Here is a 26,248-nt window from a genome sequence, read left to right as displayed (position 1 = left end):
TCTACAAATGTTTGTCAGCATCTCAGACATTTCCTGCCAATGGATTCCTAGAAAGGGGATTACTAAGTTAAGAAAGTGCCCTTCTACAGATCTTGATGAGTCCTGTCAGACTGCTTTTCAGCAGTGATATATCAGTTATTCTTCTTATTAACACTGGGCACTGGCCAGAATTGAACATTATATTTTAAGTATTTTCAAAGAGGCATTTCTTGATAATCTCTGATGCTGGTGACACTTGCTCTGGAATTGGGTGAGGTGAGCTGGCCTGCACCTCTCTTCTCTGGCTGACTGGCGGGGCTGGTGTTGCCTTCTTCCCTTGACCTCCATGGATGCCTGCATCTTTGGAAGTTGTACTCTTGGTGAAACAGGACAACCTGTTCTGATAGAGAATCTAGCATTTCTCAGTCAATACCTTGGGGAAATTTGTTGCTTGAAAATTAAATATGTTCTCAATAAATGCACAAGGAAAGCTGCTGTTCCTATATCACAAATAGAGAAACCTAAAAGAGAGCACGTTATCCCTAGATATAACTAACAAATCCCTAGCTGAAACATGGTTAACATTTCCCTAATGTTTCAGTCATGATTTAAGACATTTCAAAGCATCTGTATTGTACCGAAACTAGATTCTGCATCAAGCATAGGAAAGTCACCATCTTTGATTTATTTCTAAAACACTAAAACATACGCATTGGCAAATTCCCATTGCAAATAGCTTAATTAATAAGGATCATTTTATCACATAGAAATTTTTGATTCTTTTTTGATTCTTGGCTTTACTGCAACAGAGATGGAAATAAAACACGATTGTGTACTGCCAAAGTGATCCAAGGAGAATACCACTCACATCAGAGAATTTTGTGCAAGGAGTAATTAAGCAGTCTATGCTGCATGTTTTCTCAAATTTATATTTCACCTGAAATGTAATGGTTAGATGGAGAAGCAGTAATTGGTACACTGAGAACAGAAATTAATACTGACTTATCTTCTCTCCAAACTGCAAAGCATATTTTTACATACAATCTCAGAATGCTAATAAAATAATCTAGTTTCCATTTATCAAAATCAAAGATGCCTGAATTTCTGATGACTAGTTTGCTTTTCGAAAACCTATTTTAGAGTTATCAGACTGCCAGAAATCTTTAGGGAACTTCTGCATTAAGTGAGCCAACCTGCAAACAACATCTATGTAACAAATTCAAAATCATAGAAGGTTGAGCAAAAAGGATGTGGCAGAGATGACCAGTGGCTTTCTGAGTGGTCCCTCCAGCCAGCTGTGTCAGCATACTTTGGAATCATTCAGAAATGCAAATTCTCACCTCAAACCTAATGGATTAGAAACTTGGAGGAGTAGGGCTGGGAAGTCTCTTTTGACAAGACCTCTGAAGAATGCTTAAGTTTACTTAAGAACTACTGATCTAGAGTAGTACAGCCCAAAGAGGTTAGGTATCACTCCCTAAAGCAGCTGAGAAGTCAATGGCATAGCAGGACAAGAACACTTTCAATTGTTTTTCTGCAACAGCACCTTCTCTGAGAAATACAGTAAGGATGACAGTGTGTTTAGCTTGCTCTGTCTTTGCAGTGAGGCCAGCTACCGGGCAAGGTATTTTAGGAGGGAAGGTTTAATACTTCAAGTAGCAACCTATACAAAGTGCAGTTGCCCACTCTTCTGTGAATTGGATGAATGAGCTCTTACTATGCCTCTGGATTCCATGTTTTCATCAGAAACATTAGGGAAAGTTTTCTGTTGAAATTACAAAGGCTCTTACAGAAGTCTGTATAAAATCTGCCTGATTATCTGTCATGTAAAAGGTAAAACTGTGGATCTCTACTCCTTTGAGAGAATTATCTTGCTCAAATGACCTTATTCTCTGCAGCAGGGAGAAAAGGGGGAAATTTCACCTAGTTGCATCTGCATAGTTTATTCTATGATCTGTAAGCAAAGGGAAATAAAATCTGCCTGATTATCTGTCATGTAAAAGGTAAAACTGTGGATCTCTACTCCTTTGAGAGAATTATCTTGCTCAAATGACCTTGTTCTCTGCAGCAGGGAGAAAAGGGGGAAATTTCACCTAGTTGCATCTGCATAGTTTACTCTATGATCTGTAAGCAAAGGGAAATAAATTTTCTTGGTTCTAAGAGGAAACTCTTGCCATAATAATAGCAATTGGAAAATAATTTAATGACACTTATTTTTATGGCATGCAGAGCATCTCAAGGATGATAAAGAAAAGAAAAAAATCAAGTCATTTCTAACTTGTGATAACCTCATTAAACAATTAAGTTTTTCTTCATTTAATCAATTTGTATTTAACCAGATGGAAGGAAAGATAGATTTGATTGACTCTTTTTCAAAGTCAGTAAGGACACCTTAAATATCAAGGATCTGATATTTCCCTTTGGAAAGTAGTTTCTCAGTTGGGCAAGAATCAAATGATCCATGCATTGTTTTGCTAAAATATAGGTCTGTGTGTTTGGCACTTTTAAACCATGGAGATGATTGTGTTTGCACCTTAAGAAATACCTGTAGCAAATTCCTACAAAATTCCCAAGTAAATTCAAGTTCCCGTGCAGGAAGCCCTCATGTGTCATAATGACATTTCTGAATGAGACTGTGGGAAGACATTGCACAAGTTCTGGCTAAAAGAAATATCATGTGAGCTGCATATACAGTATTAAAGTTCCTAGAAGCCACATTCAAAACACACAAAGAAACAGGAGAAATTAATTTGAATAACAGTTTTATTTAATCCAATATATACAAATTACTATTATTATTATATGTAATCAATATGAAAATTACTAATGGGAGTTCATATTATTTATACAAATTCCAAGTATGCATGTATATGTATATATATATATACATACATATGTATGTATATATATATACATCTCATTTTAACAAGCCACATTTTGAGTGCTCAATTAGCCCTTGTGGCTAGTGAGTATAGCATCAGACAGCACAGCTCTGGATTCACCAGTCAATGAGATATATTTCTAAATGTTTCCTTTCACCTATCTTTACCCCAATTCTAACTTTCAAATTATCAGCCTTATCCTCTGATCTTCATTAGCAACTCTTTCAAAAATGTCCCTGATTTCCATTCTACTCTCTTTTCCTCCTTATTCTCTGCCTAGATCCTAATGTTTCAAATGCTAGTCAGATACTTTTTTTTTTTTTTGAGGTGACTCAAAACAGAGTGGGAAGGAAGAGCATGAGAAGAAGATTACCACGAAATAGTCATATACTTTTGACTTTTATTTTTCTATCTCTAGCCAAGAATTTCTCCCTGAGGTTCAGACCCTCAAATCTAATTATATATTTTACATTGCCTCTTGGATGTCTAATAAGTGCTAGAAATGAAGAGTGATTAAAATAGGCATTGACTCTCAACCCCCAGCATCGCCACCTGAATTTGCTCTTCCCATGGCACCACTACCTACTTGCTCATTCAGCTAAATACTTCTTCCACACTACACATCCAATTTTATCAGTCAACTCTTTTGGCTCTACCTCCATAATGTAATCCTATTCAAACTCCTCCTCCCCATAGTGATAACCCAAGTGCAAAACACCTTCATCTCTTTCCTGCATTACTTTACCTGTCTCCTAACTGGTCTCTTACCTGTCATCTGTTTGCCATTTAGAAAGAGATTGGACATAAAAGCATAAATAATATCATCTTTCCATGCTTACAACTCCTTCATTAGTAAAAAATGTAAAGATGTAAAGCATCACATGTAAAGATGTCCAGCATCATTAGTCATGAAGGAAATGCAAACTAAGTCCACAATAAGATACCAGGTACATTGCTGATCAAAATATAAAATGGTGTAACCACTTTGGAAATATCATGATGGTTTCTGAAAATGTTAAACCTAAAAAACTTCTACATAACTCAGCAATACCACCACCAGATATCCATCAATGGGGAATGTTAGAAAACATGTCTACACGAACACTTACCTTTAACTGTTCATTGCAGCATGATTTATAATAGCCCAACCTGGAAACAACCATTTATGAACAGATAAACAGACACATTATGGCATATCCATACAGTAGAACACTACCCAGCAATAAAAAGGAACAAACTATTGATACATGACAGGAGTGAAGATGGGAAATTTCCCAACTCTGCCTGTAGAACCTCAAAAACATGCCAAGCAAAAGAAGCCAGACACCAAAGACCATTTTATATGATTTCATTTACAGAAATTTCCCAGAGAGGCAAATTTATAGAATCAGGATGAAGATTAACTAGGCATGAAGGATCTTTCTGGAAAAGTAGGCATGTTCTAAAACTGACTTGTGGGGATGGTTGCATTCCTGAAATTATAAAAAATATTGAATTGCATACTCAAAAAAGTTGGATTTTATGATGTGTATAATATACCTCAATAAAGATATATTTTTAAAACCCCAAACCTCCTAGGACATTGAGAATAACACCCAGGCTCTCCATGATGGCTCCTACCTACCTCTTAGACTCTCCCACTACCTTTCTCTTTGTTCACTGTGTTCCAACTACCTTGGTCCTTCTTAGGACTCATCTGCATACATCCTCATTCCTGTCATGAAGACCCTGCTCCTTGGCTAGGGTTGCTTCTTCCCCAGGTCCTCACATGCCTGCCTTCTTAACATTCAGGTGACAATGTGGAGAATTTCCCAACTCTGCCTGAGTTAATAGCCTGCTCCTGGTGTAGCCCAAGATGTCCTCTGCCACTTTCCTTCTTTTAGCCTTTTCTTGGTGGTTACCAGTACCTGAAGTTCTCTTCATGCTTACATGGTTTACACCTATCTCCCCTCTGCCTGTCCCTAAGTTTCCTGATGAGGAACTTACATGCCTTTCTAAAAGCCTGTGTTCAGAACAGGAAGTTCTGTCACACAAGAAGTACTTGCTGCGTCAGACTAACTTGCTGAATGTTCCTGAACATTTTATTTAATCTGTTAAGCCTTAAATTATTTTTCTGTAAAAAGAAAACAGGTAAAAACTGTAATTCTTTCTCGCCCCATAGGACTGTTTGTGAGGCTTGAATCAGAATTATGTAAAAGCTCTTTGTACACAAAGCTAGCTGTTATTATATGAGAAGATTACCTCATGATTCCTTAGGGCCATCTCCTGTTTACATATTTCAGAGTGAAGAAATTACTGCAAATGAAGCACCAAGTTGTCCATTCTCCTATGTATGGGAGTGAGGGAGGCCAAGCAGGCACCAACAACCATTCTATGTGGTTATGTGAGGAAACCAATGCTCTGCTCATGTGTAGGACAAACAATGCTCTTTCCTGTCCCCTAATTCCATAAGTGAAAGGGAATCTCTTACAGCCTCATAGGAAGCCTGGCCATTCTCTTCTGGTGACAATGAGAAATCTGTGGGGAAGTAGGTCTGCTTGTTTGCCCTTTGCCTTGCCATAGAAAAGGGGGACAAGGATGTATCCTTTGCCATACTTGCTGACAATGTAAACCCCAAATTCCAAGTATAGGAAACTGTATTTCAAAACTGGTTCATTTCACATAAATCACTAATGAACATCAGAAGTAACTTCTTGCTGCCACTTAACCAAGTAAGAACTTGTCCCTAATCTTTTCTCTTTATTTTTTTCTTTATTTCTCTTTTTCTTTTAAAATGCACATTTTTTTGGGCAACTTTGCTAAATATTGCCTTGGGAGTTATGTCAAAAGTGACCAAAATACTTTCTTGTCTCAAACTAAACAGTTTCCTCAACTGATTCAATACTTTAAACTTCAATTACTTTGTAAATTATTTAATGCAATAAGAGTTTCTTGAAGTTAAAATTGACCTCTGAATTGAATGCCAGTTTTTCTAGGAACAAAATACTCTTCAAGATTTTTCCCCTTAAACTCTTGAGGAGGTTCCCTAGTATATGATAAAATCCAGCGTTTCTGGTAAGTCTGATTTCAAATTGATTTTTATTCTCTGGTAAGTATTCTCTCTGTGTGTCTCTTTCCTTCTCTTTATTATTACTGTCTTAAATTTCATTAGGATGTGTGTATTTCAATCTCTTTAGCATTTTATGGCTACTTCTGATCTGAAAACACGCATTATTGGTCAGTTCTGGAGATTTTTTTCCTATATTTTTCCCTTGAATTTTTTGCCCCTGTCATTTTTAGTGTCCCCCATTGTGGAGTTCCTTGAAGCCATTCCCTCTCCCTGTGTAATACCTCGTTACATGATCTGGGCTGATGTTTCCTCTGTGCTGTGATCACATCAGCTTTCTTCTTTTAGGGTTTATTCAAAATTTCTGATTTGCTAATGACACAGCATTTCTTCTTTTTCAGAGCTGAGAGAGAGAGAGAGAGAGAGAGAGAGAGAGAGAGAGAGAGAGAGAGAGAAAGAGCAAGAGAGATTGAGATTTCTTGGGATTTGAGGGTGGGAGTTAGAAAATGTGAGTGACATAGTTTTCTAAGTGGTTTCTATAAGGTTGGACCCTGCCTGTCTTACATGTGGAAGTTCTCTGTTTGGGATTTTACAGTGCCCTCTTCAGATAAATTTTTGGAAGAACTATGATTCTTCTGGATGTAGAATACAAAAATCATTGCTTTGTTGTTCCAGTTCCAGGGCCATGTTCTCCATTTTAGTCTGTGGCACTCCTTTTGGAGTTCTGTCTTCTGATAATATTTGTGGCTTTGATTATCAGTCTATTTTAATTTTCTATTATTTTGCAGTTAGACTACAAATGCAGTTATCATAAGTAGTATAAAGTCCAAATTTCCAACTCATGAGTCTTAAAGATCTTTAAAAAAGATGGCCTTTTTATTTAGCTCAGGACTGGAGGTAGAGAGCTTTTAAAATACTTTCTTAGCTCTGGAGAGTTTTAGCCTCCTGTCAGCAACACCTTCGTATCTTCTAAATGTTTTAAGGGAAAGAGAGATCATGAAAGAAAGAAAGTGGTCATGCTCCTTAACTCCACAGTCCTGGGAACCAGTCAAAGGAATAATAATGTTCTAGCCAGAGTAATCAGAGCAGATATGGCTAATAGATTTCAACTTGAGTAGAAATAAATGATTGATAGGGGCTGCCTGGAACAGCTGTGTTGGAAAGGGTTTTGAGGCCACATCTGGGTTCACAGGACAAAGTGTGATTAATGATGTCTGCCATGGTTGTGAGAGGAGGTAGTGGTGATAGCCATGCCATGTATTTTAAATCCCTGAATAAGAATCTTCTGATGAATAGAACTATTCATCCATGAGGTTGCCAGATTGCAGCCGGAAGATTACAGCATAGTCCAACAGCATGGAGATAAGATGCTAATGCTATTTGAACTGATTTTATTCAACGTATGGCCAGAATGATTTTCTGACTTGCCAGAGCTAGTACGTTGGAAAATACAGTATGTCATATCTGTGCTTCCACTGCTTGGTTCAAACTTAAACACAAGGCTGTAATACGTCCCAGTGCAGACGCAAATAAGACATCACACAGAAAATGGAATGTTCAGCTGTTCAAATTATCATTATATAAAAAAATCTTCTTGTATCCTAGAAGGTAGGGATGGATTTTTCTTGCTTTATTTTATGTTTTGTTGAGTCAGCATAGAGATATATATATAAAAGAGAGTGATATTTGCCCATAATACCTCTGCCACAGATAAATATTGCAGAGAGGAGCCTTCTAGAGTCTTTTCTATGTAAATATTTAAACTTAATGGGATCATATCACAATCCTGTTTTTAGCCAAAATTTTTAATTTAACAAAATTTAGATTTCTTCCTAAGTTAATATATATGACTAAATTCTAATATTTAATGGATTAATAATATTCCATTATGTACATGTACCATTGTTCATTTAATCAAGCTTCTTAAGTTTTTCACACTTTGGTATAATAAACAACATTTGATGAATATATCTTTGTGTCAATATTTGTACACTGAGAAGTCAGGAAAAAAAATAGAAATTTTTTCATTTTCTAAAAAAAAAGATTTGCTGGGTTAAATTCATAATTTTGTTTTGATTATAAGGGATTTGCTTCTCTGAGTGAAGCTCCTGAACTACCTACCCACCCTCCATCCACCTGTCCGCAGTCTTTCTCTTCTTTAATGACATTGTATAGTAGAGACCGTTATAATTCAAAGTTAAAAAGCAGGCATGTGCACTTGGGGCCTGTGGAGTGGAGCTAGAGATCATCAAGGGGGTTCTTTGATTCTGTGAACCAAGCACTAGTCCCGCTGTCCCAAGACTGCGGAGCTCTCAGAGGGACCAAGCATTCTGCTTTATACTTCCTAGCATGTGTGGGGCTCATGGTGACGATTCTTCAGTTCCTTTTGCTGATTAATCTCTGAGATTACCTACAGGTCTGTGGATTTTGCAGGTTGGGCATAAATCCAGGGCTGGAGAAGTTTGGAAGAAGCCTGGGCTGCTGCAATTGCTCGAATGAGGGGGAAGGCAGAGCGTGGCCCCTCAGAGGGAAATGTTGTAAGGAGGTTTGAGTTAGGACCACCTTTGGGGAAAACTCAAACTCTCCATGTGTCGGGATGGTGTTATTTGTTGAAATGCCTTTCCTCTATTCCTTCTGAGGTATCTCTCTCTTTATGCCATCCAATCATCTTTTCCCTTGGCCTTCGACCTTCAAAAAGTCTCCTATGTCATTTATGGTAGTTGTGCAAGTGTTCAGGTTTGACTGAAAACTACCAAAATAAATGACTCATCAATCATTGTTAATAGTATCTGTAAAAAGTAGGAAAATAAGCCTCACCCTATACCTACATATTGTCTCAGTTTCATTTTCGAATCACAGCATAATATTTAGTGATTCTTCCCTCAAAGGTTTCATTCTCCCCATAAATTGTTGTGTTGGTGCCTCATTAAAACTAGTAACCAGAGCAACTGGGACAACTACGTTTGTACATTGGAATGAAGACTGAGCTAGAAGGCAAGATGGAAGACTGTTGGCTCCCACAATTTGTCAGACGAGTTTCCGAACACATCTGAGTTGGTGGAATGAGTGGTCATTATTTGTAATAACTAAGTTTAGTTTCACACCTACAAAATCCTATGTGATATACACCCACATCGCTTAGGAGACTCGAAAAAGAAATATCTTTAAAAATTCACTTTGTTTTCTAAAAACATAAATAGTAGGATTTTTTTTCTAAAAATGATAATGAGTTCAAAAATAGGAAAAAAAAAATAATCTAACATGATTGGGAAAATTGGAACAACACTGAAATTTATTTCTGGAAATCTTCCACCTGTAGTTTTATGCATGCGTGTGAGTGGTTTGCTCTCCCGATGTACCACATTACTCGGATCATGTGTTCTTTGTAACGTATCTTGCTGTGAATGGGAATAGAAAGTTCTTTAATCAGCATGTGCACTAAGAATGCTGGGCTAACAGTAAGCAGCCAGGCTATGTCCCATTTTAACAACACAGCCAGGGACAGGATATTACCATCTCAAGTGTCTCCCACTTCTGAATATAGGATGGAATGTGAGTGCTAAGCAACGGGTCTGGTCTGTGGGTCTGTCCTTACAATCTGGGAGGCAGCAGATTGTCTCCTGTGGGAGGAGCAGTTGAGGAGCTCTAGGATGAATAGGGAACTTAGAGTTGCTCATCAAAATAGCATAAGCCAAGAAACATCAGCCTAGGACCAAGGGTTAGGGACAGGGACCAAGAAGGTCACGCTGGGAGTTCTTATCTACCCTAGTGACAAGAAGGATTTGCTTCAAAGTCTGGATCAGAGAGCCTAATTTTGTTGGCCTTGGATCATTGAGAAAAGAACTTAGAAATCAGTAGGAGTGCTGTTTTCATCTGTGATTTAATCCTAACCTGATAGATCCAACCCAGATAATTACCTGCTGCTTCCATTATTGTCCCTATACTTGAAAAATTTAAATTCCTTATTACCAAGCTAAATAAATAGATTTCATTCCCTTTTCAATAGAAGTGGACTTTGCTACACAAAGTTTGGAATTGTGGCATAGTACCTGACACATCATTTTACAATGTTTTCTAGTTTAATAAAACATTTTTTAAAAACACAATTTTAATGACTATGGTTTTTCATTAAAAAGATATTGCGCATTAATTGGAGCAATTTCTAAACTATGCCTTATTTTTTATTATAATAAACTCTACAAGGAGCATCTCTAGTCATAAATATTTCTGATTTTTTTTAAGGATTAACGTTAAAATCAGGCCAGCCTGGGGAATTTTTATTTCAAAGATTTACATTTTAATTTATTTTTGATTTTGTTATTTGTAGTGCTGGGAAATAGAACCCAGTACTTTATGCTTACTAGGCAAATGTTCTACCATGTAGTCACATTCCTAGTCCTTAATTTATTTTCAAAAATTGATATTACGCTGTACCTATGAATTGCCACCCAGACTTTTCATTTAGCAAATTGTGAGCATTATTTCAGGTCATTAAATATCAACTGAAAACATATTGTGTGTGTGTATGTGTGTGGCCACATGATAACTTGCCTTCTATAGATATGTTATTATCCCCTTATTTGGCCATTCTCCTATTATTGAATAATTCATTCACTTATACATTTTTGGTATTATATATAATGCTACTATAAATATCCTCATACAGATATTTCATTTAATTAAGAAAAAAAGAATTGAATAATGAACTTTTGCATCCATCACTCTGCCCCAACAATTATCAGCAACTATCAGCAGGTGGCCAATCTTGTTTTGCCTATAACCTTCAAATCTCCACTCCCCAGTGGATTACTGTGAAGCAAATAGCACAGGATGTTTTTGTTTCTTAAGGAATAATAGGAAAGTGATCATCTGAGGCAAATAACAACATTACAGTCTCTTTTTGTTGGCCATAACTGACGTTTCTAACTCAATAATTACTAGAACAGTATAAGAGGTTTCACCAAAAGTAGAAAACAACATTCTCAGAAAGTGTGGTTTTTCAAAGTAAACACATTATTCTTAATTCCATTTTAGTAAATTTTAGGTTATGCTTGATTATCTGAGAGGAAAGAAGTCATCATGGGATAGTCTACCCAGACTGTTTGAAATGAAGGAAGAAATTGCTGCTGTTTCTAGATGAACTAATGTCACCTCATGAATCTTCATAAGTGGTAAAAAGAAGTAGAGTTAAAAATAACTAGAAGACATATTTACTTTACACATTCCATAAAATTTCCTATAACTCCATTTTATGCTTTTAGTGCTGGAAATAGAAAGAGAGTGAAATATGGTTCAGACAAGGAGAGAAATTGTCCAATGTGATCTTGCAGAAATTAGTGACAGGTTTTAGAGTGTGGTGTGCCAGGAACCCACCCACTCTGAGGCATATGAGGAAGACAAAAGCTAAAAACATACCCCTAAGATATTTAAGCACATCATAGATCAGGTGTAAGTATAGTCACTTTTCTTTCATATAATCCCACCAAATTATCTTGGTACATAAAATTGTCAGCTCTTCTTCAACCCCATGGTCCAACTTCCTCATAGTAGCTCTGTCTCTAGCTCTCCTTCATCAACAAATATGCATTGTTTCCTCAAGGAGTCTCCAAGAAGGTATTGAACCATTGTTTTTTAATCTTCCATTCACCATAATAAATCAAAATTAATTTTCCAACCATAGAATCAATATTTCTTTAGTTCTGTGTTTTTGTTTTCCTTATAGTACTAGAGATTGAACCCAGGGCCTTTGCCTGCTAGGCAAATTCTTACCATTGAGCTACACCCCAGCATTAGTTCTGCTTTTTAATCCATTCATATAATTCCTCTTTTCTTCCTTTATTATATAAGCACTTTGGCCTCTCTTTGAAGCAGATGCAGTTTTCTGTTCTTTTCATGTTTTCTTTGGTGGCTTTTTGTTTTTTTAATTTATTTCTCCCACCAATGTTATTTTCCTGACTTTGTTGAATCTTCAGACTGGTATCTAAGATTTGATTGCTCTTACTTACCAACTTCTCTACCTTCCCTTCCTCTTGCAAACAAAATGAGAACACCACTGTCAAGGCAGTGTATTCATGCCTAAAATGATCGCCTTCCTTTTCTGCCAATGGAAATTAGCCCAACTAAGTTGGTACTATATCTTCTTTAAAAAAAAAAAATCATAAGCTCTAAGTAGAGAAGAAAACTTTTTTTTTTTTTTTTTTGGTACTGGGGATTGAACCCAGGGGTACTCAACCACTGAGCCACATCCCCAGCCCTATCTTGTATTTTATTTAGAGACAGGGTCTCAACTGAGTTGCTTAGCACCTCCTTCTTGCTGAGGCTGGCTTTGAACTTATGGTCCTTTTGATAAACTTTGTTTTGTTGCCTCCTCTACTTGGAAGGCAATTTTTCATGTGAAATCATAGTACAGGATTATTGCTAGAAGATGGGGAGGCCAGTAAGGTTTACTGGAAAGAGAGAGGTGAAGAGATGGTCAGACAGAGAAGAACTATCTATTCTCTAGTTTGGGGAAGAGAGTGCCCTGGGGCATTCAGGCTGTAATTGCAAAGACACTGCGCGTCTACATTTTTCTTTCAATTTCCACTAAGATTTCTGGGGAGATAAAAGAGGAATACAGATGAGTTCTTAAAAAACAAGAACTAGAACTTGTCGAGAACTGCTTGAGTGGTAGGCGGGACAAATAAGCAATTATAGGAATATTCCTTAATGAGAAACAGGTAAAGTTCTGTCAAGGCGAGAGTGGTCCAGAAACTTGAGGTTTAATTCTTGGGAAGATAAAGAGTAAATTCAGTCTGTATAAACTCAGAATAAACCCAGAATTAAATTAAGTGGTGCTTAATCACAAAGGTTATGAGAAAGGAGAACATAAATGTATTAAGTGGCTGACATTTTTTTAGTCATATCTAATTTATATGTCCTATTTAAACAGAGCAATTAGTAATACTAATAAATATTTGTTCTTGTCTCTTTTAATAAAGAGTTTCACTTTCATGTAAAGAAGCATAATTATAGGTAGAAACATACTCATCTGTATGTCTCATTTAATAATGCCTATGGGACATCATTTTTGGGGGCAGAAAAGTCATAACCACCAACAAAATAGCTCATTCTATTTGTAATTTAAATGTTCGTAGTTTAAGACCAAGTAATGGACTAAAGAGTCCTTTAAAACCCAAAGTTACTAAATTATAGCAAATGCCCAGCCAACTAAAAGGTATTTTTCTAACTTGACATTCTCTTAACAATCATCTGCGAATATTTTAAATGATATGATTTTATCACTTATACTGTACACAACCAGAATAAGCACATAAGAACTTTTGTAATACTATTCAACGTACGTTTTTGTTTGTGAAAAGTCTTTGTTTTCCTGTTTCCTCCCCATTGTATCAATGGAATTTATGAGTAAAGAAATAGTGAGTATAGTATCAAATAAAGCAATTTTCACATTCAGCAAAGTTTTCAAAGTCCAGAGCAGAGTGACTACTCTTGAACACCAAAACATTTTTATTTTTTATTTTTAAGAGCCAGGCTCTTAAGAGAGAATAGGTTTGGGGAGAGTTCTTCAAAATATGGCTTCATCTATCAAGTTCTATGACCTGAATTGATATGAACTTAAAGAATTTATACTATGAACTCTAAAGAAGGCCCTTGTCTAATAGGGCCCCAGGATAGCAGAGTCGCGATGACCAACGGAAGTGTCTACTGTCCTTAGAATTCTGCCTACCATGATGGAGGACATGGTAAGCAGCTAGGAAGAGAGTAAAAGAGGGATGACTAGCAGACATGAGAGAAAAGAACAGAGGTGATTCTGTTTGCATGGATCAACAACGGTGGGCATGATGGGACCTCAGATGTTAGCAATGGGTATAGCAAAGACAAAGGCTGGCACTCAAGAACTGGAGGGATGATCTACATCTGAGCAGAGTCCTGAGGGAACAGCAGACACTGTGAGAAACATGCATGCCAGGACCATGCATAAGCACCCCTTCCATAGAAGGGAAGACAAAGTTGAATGAGTAGATCCTGGATTTGAGCATGTATTGTTTTGAAATGTGTTTTAAAACAAAGGCACTGAATTACATGCAAGGTGACAAGATTTGCTCTATAGAAGAAAAGAGATGCAAATAATTAGTATCAGCTAGCAAGAAATAATTGTAGCTTTCCACATCTGAGTTTTGTAACTACTAGAAATTCAAATTTGCAACATAAACAACCCCTTACCACAAAGAACTCATAACTTTAGTGAGAACTTAATGTTAACAGTCAGCGCAAAGTTCTTTTACTCAATTCAGGATAGAAATCACACAACTCTTTTTGATGTTACCAATTGGTGTTACCAGCTCATCGGAAGATTTTTTTGCTTTGATTTTTTTTTATATACATAACATTTAAATAACATATTACATACATAGATGTATATATTACATCCCAAGTACACATATACCCTGTAAAATTAAGCATAAGAAGCTATTTCTGTTTTTTCTGTTAACATTTGCTGATTTCATATTCATACCATTTTTCTTATATTCTAGGTGACGGGAGGTCCACAAAGATTACCAACTGCTTCTTGGAGCCTGCTCCTAGCGGAGCGTGCTTTGATTTGAGATAGAAATTACAAAGAGGCAAGCAATACTATCCAAACGAGGCTTCATTGAGGATCATTCTCAAGCAAAAGAGAGTCAGTGCATGGGGTAGGGTTTCCGGGGCTGCTTGCTGAGTACTTGAGGGGCAAACTTTATATAGACAGGAAGGGTGGGCCCTTGAAGGCTTACAGTCAGCTCTTGTACGTGACCTCAGAATTTCTGCACGTCTTGTCAGAACTTTGCTTTCGACACAGGGGGTTGTACTTGACATAGCAATTTTCCCACTTGGCTTGTAAAAAATTGTGGCAGTTCTCACTACCCCCACCCAAAGAAGGTCATCAATCCATGGTATACAGGCATATCCCACAGATGGGAATTGCTGGAAAGCTGTGGGGAGGAGTCAGCAGCTCCTGCACCTGGTCATTGATGGCAACAGTTCTTCAAAAGAAGCTTGTCCTCTGATAGGAAACCAGAGGTGGGGGACTCAGGGCCATCCGAACTCTGTCTCATTAATACCTAACAGTTGCCGCAGTCCAGCTGCAGCAAAATAACTGGGGGGTGACGAACAACTTGTGTACATTGATACAGCAGGAGTGGGAGCCGTTTATTGTAGGACTGGAGGGGTATATATACATTACACACATCTTATCTTAATTAACATAAACTAGATACAGCAGTCAACCAATAAGGAATCTCCACACTTAATGGCTCGCTGGCGTTACTTCACAAACCACTCCCTCTGGCAAAATGTTTACAGACCCTAACAAACAATGTTTCAAAATAAATGCCCCTTACTGCAATAAACGGATGACAGAAACAAGTCTAAATGAAAATTATGCTTTTCAGTCCTGGCTGTATGTGGTCTTCATAGCATTTGGCAGAATTGATTCCTCTCTGCTCCTTGAAACACTAATTTACCTTGATTTTGGTGACTCAGAAACTTTGGTGTACTTCTTTTTCTCTGATTTCACTATTTGTAGGAAATTCTTCCTTTACCTTGCAAATGTGTGTGCCTAGTTCATCCTAGTCTCTCCACCTTGGAGGTGTTTGAGTCATGGGGGCAGAACCCTCATGAATGGCTAATGCTTTTATTGTGGGAATGGGCTGGATATTGCAGGAATTAAGGTCCCCTTTTATCTCTTCCACAGGTGCTTTCTTGTCCTTGTCCTTTTTTTTTTTTTTTTTTTTTTAACAAGGAGTTGATACAGCACAAGGCCCTCACCAGATGTGGCTGTGCAGTCTTGACACAAGATAAACCTATTTTACTTATAAATTGCTCAATTGTGGGTATTCTGTTATAACAACAGAAAATGTACTAAGACGTGGGGTTAGTGTCTTTCTCAAAGCCTGTTGCTTTCCAAACATCCAGCACAATATTTGCTTCAGTTAAAGTTTTTTCTTTTTAATGAATAAGAGCAAAGAATAATTGCTTTGGAATTTAGAGCAGTGAGTGATAACCTGGGATTGAATAGTAAAGAAGAGAATTGATAGAGTATCCTAATTACTATTGTTGCATAACATATTATCCCCAAATTTAGTAATTTAAAACAATCATTTATTTTGCTTGTGATTTGGGAGTCAGGAACTTGGGAAATGTTTGACAAATTGACCCTGTGAGGGTGACTGAGGCTGCAGTCATCTTCAGGCTTGACTGGTGTCAGGCTGACTCCCTCCTAGACTGGCCATGATGTAGGAGTTCAGCTGGCCTCTCCACCAGACTGTACCTGTGGTCTCTCCAACATATTTGGACTTCTGTGGTGCCTGACTTCCTCCAGAGCAAGCATTCCAAGAAAAGCAGACAGAAGCTACATGGCCATTTGTGGTAGCACCTTGGAACTTACATGGCAATCCTTCTGATGCATTCTGTTGGTTAAAAGCAAATCCCTAAAGTCCACCCAGGCTTCAGAGGGGACCTAAACCCCACCGATCAGTGGGAGGAGTGTTAAAGAATTGGAGGACATGTTTTAAAACTGCCAACCAGAGGAACAGATTTTGGTTAAGTTCTGTTAGATACATAGACTTTGAGTAGTTGTCAGAGATTTTAATTTGTGGAAAGAGAGATTCTGAAGAGAATTCTAGATGTACAAACACTTAGGGGACAGAGGGATAGAGCAGAGTATGAGTCACAATGAATAATCCAGTTTGGCTAGAGCATAAGTTTTTTTGCGGGGGGGTAGGCAGCTCTGGGAAGTGATCCTGGAAAGATAGTGGGCCTTACATGCTTGTCTAGGAATCTTGTTCTTTCTTATTAGCATGAGGTAGCCCTCAAGAGGCAGAAGAGCCGCCTGATCAAAACAGTATTTCTGGAAGATTACTCTGGCCCAGGAGTTCTTGAGAAACTGGAAGGGCTGGACTAGAAGAAGCAGGAATTCATTAAGAAGGCTAGTACATTAATCTCAGAGGTGACGGGCCCCTGCCTAAGTCTGAAAAGTGGAACTTAACATGGAGAAGAGGAACACAGAGGGGAGTTATGTAAAGGAAAAGTCAAGTCTGGAGGATCAGCAGGTATGGAGGGAATCACCTGCTTCCTATGAAAGCAACACAGTGGAGCTCTGGTGTCCTGTGCAGCTCTGAGGAGCTCTTCAACTGGGAGCTCCTGCTCCTACATCAGGTATCAGATTGAAAAAGTAAAGTTAATCTTCATCCAAGCAATATAATATATGATTATGGTTTGAAATTAAGAACTGCAATAGTGGGAAGATGATATCAAGGGGAAGCAGTTTTCAAAATTTCTCCCTTGTCTCTCCTCCCTGTTGCCCACTTAATAAGTATCATATGTTAAATCTGTACATTTGATGCCACCATAACCATATGTTTATGTTTGCTTTATAAAAACCACTTAAGCTGGGCATGGTGGCACACGCCTGTAATCCCAGCATCTTAAGAGGTTGAGGCAGGCTGATCACAAGTTCAAAGCCAGCCTCAGCAAAAGTGAGGCACTAAGCAACTCAGTGAGACCCTGTCTCTAAATAAAATGCAAAATAGGGCTGTGGATGAGGCTCAGTGGTCAAGTGCCCCTGAGTTCAATTCATGGTACCAAAACAAAACAAAAAAAATTCAAGAAAACAAAACATAAGAGTAACATGAAGAACAATAAGAAGCAATGATTGAACTCCATACTCTGGCATTTTACCTTATTCAGGACACATTCTCAGTTTCCCGTCTTGATGATCCATATTTCCTTTGGTACAAATGGGCTGAGCCATGGCAATCACTCACTGTTGTTATTTATGGTCCATTCCATGGCTTTGAAATTAAGTTGACATCCAGTGTTAGTAGATATTCATTACCTTTCTAAAATGCCATTTAGAAAACTGATTGCTTGGGGACTCGCAGCAAAAAAGGGGACATTTCATACTCCGATGGTTGACCCTGATCATAAAATGCTACTCTTAGAAGTTCTCCCATTCAAGCATTTATGGTATATACTACTACTTCTACCAGTAGGCTGGGCTGACTCTCCTTGGGCTCCTTTGCATCTTTCTATTTTTAAAACAATATTTTTCTTCTTTCTAGAGAAAAGCTTTTGTGTTCTGTAAAATATTATGCATGTTGACAGCAAGACATAAATAATGAACCATCTAAAGCAACATTCCAGCTAGCTAACACAATGTGAGAGGTTTATTTATATTGGATTAAAAAAACTAACAACAACAGATGAAAAGAGAAGAAGAAACAACCCAGTAGAAATAAAAGAATAAGAAATAAACAAGTCTTTCTTCATAAAGAATATCCCATGTATGGATGCCTGTGAGGCTCAGAAATCACTCAGTCCTAGAAGTTGTGAGCCAAGTCTTCTCTAATGTGCTTTTCTTTCCCCCAAAGAAGTCATAACAGGAATATATATAGATCTATAATGCCTTTCTGTTGGGGAAATGGAAGTAACTTCAAAACAATCTCATAACATTGTGATGGGGGAAATGATGGCAGGTTTTATATTACCTCTAGCATACAGGTGATGGAGGCCCTGATAAATGGAGTCGGTGGCAAAGTCACAAATAGATGCTAGGCCTTCTGATGTACAGTTAGGACTTTGGTAGTTAAATGAAAAATATGTTTCTGGTTTGCTCAGCCTTTTCTCATCTTTCAGAGAGAACCTTTCTGATCAGGTTTAACCCTTGCTCTTCCTGCACATACATGCCCCCCTACACACAAGAGATAAGGCTCAGATCTTAAATTTTATATTGCAAAATTATATCACAAACAACAAGTGATAAGATAAAAACAATTTAAAAATTTAGCTGGAGACCAATAGAGTAGAGGAAGGGGATTGACAGGGAGGGAAGGGAACATGGGGAATGAAATCTATCAAATTATCCTATGTCCGTGTGCAATAGTACTACAATAAATGTCACTTCTATATATACTTATAATGTACTAATTAAAATAACAATAGAAAGGATATCAGTAGAGTAGAGCAGGCAGAGCAGGAGGGGGTGAAAGGAGATATAGTGGGGGATGTGATTGATCAATTTATGTGCATAGACAAATATAACATCATGAAGTCCACTATTATGTATGATTATAAAACATACCTAAAATTAAAAATAAAATTCAGTTGGAGAGTCAAACTTATAGAAGCGGAAGGTAAAATGTTGGTTTCTAGGGGCTAGGGGCAGGGGAAATGGGGCACTGCTGTCTAAAGTATGTAAAGTTTCAGTTCTGTAAAATGAAAAAGTTTGAGAACTTCTGTAAAACTTTGTATTTATACATAATGTACCATACACTTAATATTTTTTAAGAGGGTAGATTTCATTTAGTTATTTTCTTCAGCCCAATAAAAATATTTAGTTGGTGTGCACTGTCCTCTAATAAATAGCTTTATGGTAAGAAATGGATCTACTACAACTTGGCAGGTACAGGGTTTATTACTGTCTAGGGGTCACATACCTGTTTGAAATCTGATGAAAGCTGTTGATGATTGTTCCACAAAGATGCACATGCACATTTTTATGGTCCCTGAAACCAGTGTCACCTTCAGTGGTTCCATGATTACCTTAGTTAAAAACCCAATATGGTAGAAAAAACATGGTCTTTAGTCAGACCTTGCATTAAATCCTAGTCCCACTTTGTGACTTTGAGAAAAACAACTTAATTTCTCAGCACTGATTTCCTTATCTGTAAAATGAGTATTATATCCTTCAATTGGGGTTTTTGAGGAGATTAAATACATAATGCATATAAAGCATTTAGCTCAGTGTCTGCTGTACAGTGTGTTCAGTACATGATCATTCTTTTCCCTTGTGAGATATTTAGTGGGGCAATGACTCTGCTGTTGGAGAAGCCATCAGAAGGCACCCATCTACCTGACATCTGAAGGTATTATGCCAGGGGGCAGGCTGGCACAATTAATCAAAGGCTGGAGCCTTTTAAAGTCTAAATTATGCTGGTTTACCCTGTTAGCCAAATCTTTTGACACTCCTTCTGCATTATAATGGTTCTCCATGGTGTGAATCCCATCTTCCCAAGATAGAATGCAAAACTCCCACATTTCTCAGTTTCCTTGCCTCCAGGGTACAGTCATGTGACTTAGTTCTGCTAATCAGATGCACATACAGAGATGTAGATACAAAAGTGATTTATATGAAGGAGCAGGTGGGGTGCAGGGCATCAATTTCACAGGCACAGATGGTGGGAGATGCAGCGTGGTTCTGGAATCATCAGGAGCAGCAATTCCCTTTCCTGCCAGTTCTACATTGAGGTTCTGGGGGTTGTTCCTGCAAGCTCACTCCAGAGCCTGTTTTTCAGTTCTTCAAAAGACTCAGACAGTTCTAATACTTTTAATAAATCATTTCCCACTTAAACCACCTAGAATAGATTCAATAGTTTGGTAACTAAGAACTCTCTCACAATGCCAAAATATCCCAACATTTCATTTCATCTCTCTGCCTACCACAATGGTGCTCTTCCGTTAATTTTGCAATGTGATGAAGTATAACACAGGGTCTAATATTCTTTCAAGTGTATGGAGTCGACAGACGACAGACGAATGGGCCTTTTTATAAATGAGAGCACCACTATTCCTACCCTGACTAGGATCTTGAATGCTGTTTCTTGGGCTGCCTGCAGGGAGATTCTTGTAGCTGTAGTCCAAAAGGCTTCTATAGTTTTCCTTCTACCAGATTCACATTGCAAACAGTGTTTAATTTGGCTGTTTAAGGAAGTGGGAGGAAACGTCTACAAGTAACACAAAATAATAATAGTTTGAACTGAAGGTTTTATGCAATTATTATTTTATTAAAAGGAGAGACTTCAGGAAAGAAGCTATTTTACTTCATAAGCATATTTTTTTTTTACACTCCAAAAGTATTTAACCTTCTTTTCATCTAACTATGCAGGTTTTAGATTGAGTTTATTTCCCCCACCCCAACAAACAGACATTTAGTAAAGCTAGTTAGAATTCACATTGTGGCAATAGTCACAAATTTATTCAGTAGGTGTTTATCATGAACTATTGTATTGAACAGACATTGTGCTGGGGTAGCACATAGGATATGCTATATACATACAAAAGAGATGGTATGCTCTTGCCCTCTAGATTCTGTAACCTAGTTAGAAGACATATAATTCCAACATGGTGCAGTGACAGAATCTGTTCTTGCCAGAATTGGAAAAAAATCTGTTTTCTGCCAGTGTACTCTTTTTTATTTTTTTTAAGTATTTTAACCTTCAGTAGGAGGGATTTTTATTCTTATACTTAAAATGTTAATGGTTTCCTAACATTTGGAGGAATGAAGATCCTTATTACATCTTTTAGTATCACTAATAGCTTTTGGATTGCATTCAGACATCTTACTCCCACCTAGACTGGTGACCAGACAATTCAGGTCAGTACTCCTGTATTTCTTAGGGTTCCTTGCTAACAAGAAACAGCTGACTTTAGCTAACTCAATCAGAAGGAATTTTCTTGGTGTCTCAGAGAATCAAAGGAAGAGCTAGAGAAAAGGACTTGAGAAAAGTACTGGAACCACAGCCAACTCTGGATGTTGTTAATAGGAGTTAATTGATTGTCTTGTTCAGACATTGCAGCCAGGTTATTCTTCTCGAGATTAAAAGTCCAAGGATAGCTCATCTGGAATTGACAAGGCTATGACTAGTCAAAGGAAATAGGCAATTCCTTAAGAATAAATTGGGAAGCTCTTACCAAAAGAAGGCAGCCCAGTTTCAAAGATGTCTACCATTATGTGGATGCTCCAAGTATGTGGCTCCTATAGTACGACCGTGGACATTTTCCTGGGTGGATGTTGGGCAGTAGCATTGATGTTGCTACTTATAGTGGGATTCCTGCTCCAAGATGGGCCATTTGATGAGGATAATATAAGAAAGCAATATTTTCCTTGAATAAAGAGAAAGGAGGAAGGAAAGAGTTTGATCATTGAGGGCTGGAGTGGTAGTTTTCAAACTTAGCTATCACTAGAACCATCTTGGAACCTATGCTTTTTAATTATGCATTTTGAACTAATTTTAGACTTATATAAAAGTTGTTAAAATGGTACAGAGAGTTTCCTAATATCCCTTACAGTTTCCCCTAATGATAACATAATTATAACCATAATTATCAAGAATATGCAACTGACATTGGTACAATATTATCAACTAAATTGTAGATTTGATTCCAATTTCACTATATTTTCCATAAAATATCTTTTAACTTTTATTTATTTTTTTCCAAGATTCTGTCCAAGATCCCACCCTGCATTAGTTGTTGCTTCTTAATCTCTGTAGTGGTTCCTCACACTTTATCTTTTATGACCTTGATACTCAGAATAGTATCGATCATCCATTCTGTATAATGCCCCTCAATTTGGTTAGCTGTGTTTTCTCATAATTGGAGTGAGATTATGTATTTTTAAAAGAACACCAGAAAAATGAGGTTGTTTGCCCTAGTGAGGGGTAAGGATGTTGTCATGTCTTATTATTGGTAAGGTTGATATGGTTAAGTTGGTGTCTGCTGGGTTTCTCCATTGTGAAGTCTCTCTTTGCCTTGTATTGGTGAGTGTCTTGGGGAATACTTTGAATCTATGCAAATCCTTTTCAAATTCTGCCTGAAGATTTTAGCACATATTTTTTTATCTTGTCAACCCAAAACATTTATGGCTGTGTTGTTTCCTCAATGGTGATTTTCTTATCACGCTTTGCCCTACCTTTATCAATAGGAATTCTATTGTGAGGCAGAGCAGTTTCTGCTTCCCCAGTTACTCTTTATTTCATCATTTACTTATAAGTCTGAACTCACAGGTATGTATAAACTCTGATTTAAAATCCAACACCATCCTCATCTGTTGCTAAAATTGTTCCAGCATAGCCACCGAGAGTGCCTTTAGGTGGCACCTGTGTTCTTCTGATGAAGTTCCATCTTTCTTTGAGTATTTCTTCAACTTGTGATGCCAGAATTTTTTTTAGGCTCATCTTGTATCTTCCCTGTCTGAGTCCTAAAATCAACCACTTCTCAGGTAAGGAACTTGTTAAATCGTGGTGTCAAACCCCAACCCAAACCAAGCAAGTCTGAGGATCTTGGAGGTGGGACCCAGGCATCAGTATTTTGCAAAGCTCCCTAGGTGATGCCAATGTGCCCCTGAGTTTGAGAACCAGTCAACTAGAGCAGTGTTTTCTGCTCATGGGGATGAAGCCCATGGGGATCTTGTTAAGGTTCTGATTGAATAAGTCTAGGACAAGGACCCAGATTCTGCATTTCTAACAGGCTTCATGTAACTTATTGGCAGACCACTAAGAGGAAAGGGGCTAGAAGGAAATATTTCCTGAAGTACAAAAAGTTCTTAAAAACTACCCTTGGGTAGCAAGGGCTGGGGAAAAAGTCTGTATTTGCTAGGGTGTTGTTTGTATTCTAATTGTTGGGGTTAGTGGTGGAAGAAACTATTTACCATGCAGTGTAGACAAAGTTAAGGAGATTGCTTTAAGAACTGAAAATGGAATATGGAGGTATTTGAAAGTAAATCTCTATAATGAATAAAAACAAGTAAATGTGTTTACTTGTCTTCTATTTTCTCAATAGGCAGAGTACTGAATAAGTCTTTTTGAAAAATGAAGAGTGATAATAAAAGAACATTTCATGCCAAAAGCATAACAAAAAATCCCAGATGTGAATATCCATCTTGGAAAGACAAATGAAAACACTGGTATCTTCTGTGGGAAGTAGGTCACCATTTTGAATTTTGTTTGAACAGAATCCTCGGGGGGACAGTGTCCTGTGTGTGTGTGTGTGTGTGTGTGTGTGTGTGTGTTTCCAGCTGTTTTTAGAACATTCCTTCCATCAGCTGCTAAGCTACTTTTGCCTCCTTAAGATGACTGATCTCCAATAGAATAAAAAGATGTCCAAGTAGACAAACTGAAGTTGGTCAAATTCATTCTAGCCACTTTTTACAGAGGTGTGTGCATTTATCTTGTGAAATCATGTGCATTTACCTTGATTTCAAATCATCTTCAGCATCTTCAAGCCTTAGGTTACTTTATATTTATGGGGATGACCCTGAAAAAATACAGATTCTAAGAACTTTGGGTAAGGCCATAGGACCAGTATACAGATTACCTTCGTGATCTGATATAAGTGCTCCACATATGACATCCTAAATGTTGAGAAATATTGATCCAAGAGATCAGATCAGCATACACAGTATACATCCTCTTTGGACCATCAAAGGCTTTTTTTTTTAATGCTTTTGGCATGAAATGTTCTTTTATTATCACTCTTCATTTTTTAATTTTTTTTTTAATCCAGGGGCACTTAACCACTGAGCCACATCCCCAGCCCTTTTTATTTTTTATTTTGAGACAGAGCCTTGCTAAGTTATTGAGGCTGGCCTTGAACTTGAGATCTGCCTCCCTTAGCCTCCCAGGTTGCTGTGATTATATGCATGTGCCACCTGGCCTAGCTAAAGAGTGTTTTAATTTGCTAACAAAACTTGGTTTCCCATGTGTCTCAGCCTCTAGATTAGAGAATTGGACCACTGCAATTTATGTTATTATCCTTCCTCCACTATTCTTTTCCGCCATCATTTAAACTTCTTCTATTTATCTTCTGGCAAGGTGCTATAACCCATTCTTCCCTAGAGTCTCAGACACAAACAAATGCTTCAGAAACCAACATAGTGTTTATCATGCTGCATTCTCAGGTGTAAGTCAGAAAATCCAGTCCAGGCTATCTTTTGCTAGAGGTTTATTCTGTCTCAAAATTGCACTTTTGTAGACTCAAGGACAGTAGACAAGTCCATCATTAATAACAATAGTAAAAATAATTCACCAAAGATGTATATCATCGTCTTAATAATCCAAAGATAATCTGACATTTTGCATTTTCAGTGCATTAGTCAGAAACATATTAACTTGTGATTTTGCAAAAAAATGTTCATTCTGAGTTCATGATATTCTAATTTTATGTATATAAGAAAGAATAATCAATAGTTTCTGTTTTTTTTTTAATCCTAAATGTAAGCTTGTTAGAAAGTTTATGACACTGGGAATAGATGAAGGGTGTGCTGGAACATCTTCCATCTGACAGAGTTGACATTCACTTGGCCCCATCCACACAGCAGAGACTGGCAGAGGACACAGAGATTCCCAGAGATGATGTCTCCTATCTCTTCAGAGACCAATACAGAAACCAAGGCTGGAGTTCAATGAGAAAACACAATGAACACTTACTTGGTGTATAGGGGTGCTCTTCTCTGAACCAAACTCTTGGGAGCACATCCAAAAGGATGTAGAGAGGCTGATTTTGTTGTAGTTGACCTCATCCCTCCTAGTCTCTAGGGCTGAATGGTTCTATCATTATGTGAATCTATTTGCTTCCCAGGAGTTACTATGTCTTTAAAAAAAATATTTTTTTTGGGGGGGGCTTTGGCCTACAGTGACATTACAGAAAAAAAAATTTAAAAAGAGCCATGTTTTTGCACTCTTTTCTGGCCCTAACGATGCCAACATTAGAGGCATCTATGATGAGTCCTCTTAGAAGGGGATTTTTTTGGATGCTGAGGAAAATGGTTATAATTTAACTAATAAGAAAGGAAAGTTGAACTGTAGGATTTGGACGAATCTAAACTTATTTTGGCCCAGTGGTTTGGCCATACCCCAGCATCTGTCCATGGGTCTAATTGGGATAATTTTAGGGAACTATCCTGACCTCTGATCATCTTCTATTTATAGAATTCTCCTTTGTGTTCTCCCAGTTCTGGATTGGAAACTCTTAGCCTGAACTATAGTCACTAACAGATGTAGAGATGATCAGGTATACTTTGAAACTCTAGGTGTTAAAGTATGAAAAACATTTAGTGCCTCACATCTTGTATCCTTATTTTCTTTTATTTTTTTCTTTTTTTATTGATTGTTCAAAACATTACAGAGCTCATGATATATCATCTTTCATACATTTTACTCAATTGGGTTTTGAACTCCCATTTTAACCCCAAATACAGATTGCAGAATCACATCTGTTACACACTCACATTTTTACATAATGGCATATTAGTGACTGTTGTATTCTGCTACCATTCCTATCCCCTACTATCCGCCCTCCTGCATTCTTATTTTAAATAAAATGTAATAAGAATTTCTGACTGCATACTTATAGGAAGGGCAAATATTGTTTTGTGAAATTTTATTTGTGTATGTATGTATGTATGAGTGCCACTAGTTACAAGGTAAAATATATCTAATTGGGATTAAGGTTTTAAAAATTCAAGAACTACTATTTCATACTTAACTTTGATCTTCAAAGGTTCAGAGCATGCATGCTGTTTAAG

The sequence above is a fragment of the Spermophilus citellus genome, assembly GCF_964194105.1.
Source record: "Spermophilus citellus genome assembly, chromosome: 1".
NCBI classification, from domain to species: domain Eukaryota; kingdom Metazoa; phylum Chordata; class Mammalia; order Rodentia; family Sciuridae; genus Spermophilus; species Spermophilus citellus.
Note: the sequence above shows the minus strand (reverse complement) of the source record.